Raw genomic sequence first — 1,701 nt, forward strand, 5'->3', positions numbered from 1 at the left:
ACTCTGCATTCAGTTGCTTATATCTTTCCTTTCCTCCTTTGCTTTTTGCTTCTCTTCTTTTTCACAGCTATTTGTAAGGCCTCCTCAGACAGCCATTTTGCTTTTTTGCATTTCTTTTCCATGGGGATGGTCTTGATCCCTGTCTCCTGTACAATGTCACAGTGACCATATATGTATGGGTAATATTCTGGCCTCTCTCTTCCTTTCCCCTGGCCTATATGAATTTCTTCATGCTGACACCACAACATCTTAATTACTGTAGTTTCATAATAAGCCTTGAAATCATGTAAGTATAATTTCCTCCAGTTTTTTTGTTTTTTAATTGCCCTGGCTATGACCTCCAATACAAGGTTTAATAGAAGTGGTTAGGAGGAAAGTGGGCTTCCCTGGTGGCTCAGCTGGTAAAGAATCTGCCTGCAATGCAGGAGACCTGGGTTCAATCCCTGGGTTGGGAAGATCCCCTGGCGAAGGGAAAGGCAACCCATTCCAGTATTCTGGCCTGGAGAATTCCATGAACCACAGGGTCGCAAAGAGTCGGACACTACTGAGCGACTTTAACTGCATATATCACTGTAGGAGGAAAGTATTCTGTTTTGACTATAAAGTAAGATGCCAGATATAGGTGTTTCGTAGGTGTCTGTTATCAGCAAATTGAGGTGGCCAGTTAGTTATTTTATTAGAGATTTTGCATTTACAGTCATGGGAAATACTGTTCTGTAGGGCTTTTTTTTTCTCATATTGTCTTCATGTGCTTTGGTGTCAGGGTAATGCTGATCTCATAACATGACTTCTTTTATTTTCTGGAAGAATCTGTATATAAATTATATTATTTCTTCCTTGAATGTTAAGTACTATTCACCTGTGAAACCATCTGAACCTTGATTTTTCATTGCAGGGAAGACCTTTAACTATAAATCCATTTTACTTAATAGATATATGGATGGGCTTCTCAAGTGTCACTATTGGTAAAGAATCTGCCTGCCAAAGCAGGAGACACAAGAGACAACGGTTCATTCCCAGGTTCAGGAAGATCCCCTGGAGAAGGAAATGGCAACTTGCTCCAGTATTCTTATCTAGATAATTCCATAGACAGAGGAGCCTGACAGGCTACAGTCCATAGGGCCACAAAGTGTCAGAGACAACTAAAAGCCCACACACACAACAGATATATGAATACCTAAAATATCTAATTTTTCTGGACTGAGTTTTGGTGATTTATATCCTTTAAGGATTACATCCATTTCCTCTAAATTGTTGGATTTATTGGAGTGAAGTTGTTCATAATATTCCTTTATTACTTTAGTGTTTGATGTATGTCATTAAATCCCCTTATATGTTGGTGGTTGGTATCTTCTCTTTTTGCTTCACCAATCTATTGGTGAAATTTATCTGTCTCATTGATTCTTTCTAAAATAAGCTTTAGTTTCATCAATGTCTCTTTGCTTGTTTTCAATTTCATTGATTTATGCTTTCATCTTTTAAATTTTCTTCTTGCCTTGGGATTAATTTGTTCTTTTTCTAGTTTACACTGGAACCTAAAAATATTAGTTCGCATCCATTCTTCTTTACTAATATAAGCACTGAAACCTATAATATTCCTTCTAGGCACTATTTCTAGCCATATTCCATATATTTTGGTAAGCTGTGTTTCCACTTTTATTCAATTCAAAGTACTTTCTAGTTTTCCTTCTCTGATTCATA

The sequence above is a fragment of the Moschus berezovskii genome, chromosome 6 (genome assembly GCF_049115385.1).
Source record: "Moschus berezovskii isolate FMDL1 chromosome 6, NW_MosBer_1.0, whole genome shotgun sequence".
NCBI classification, from domain to species: domain Eukaryota; kingdom Metazoa; phylum Chordata; class Mammalia; order Artiodactyla; family Moschidae; genus Moschus; species Moschus berezovskii.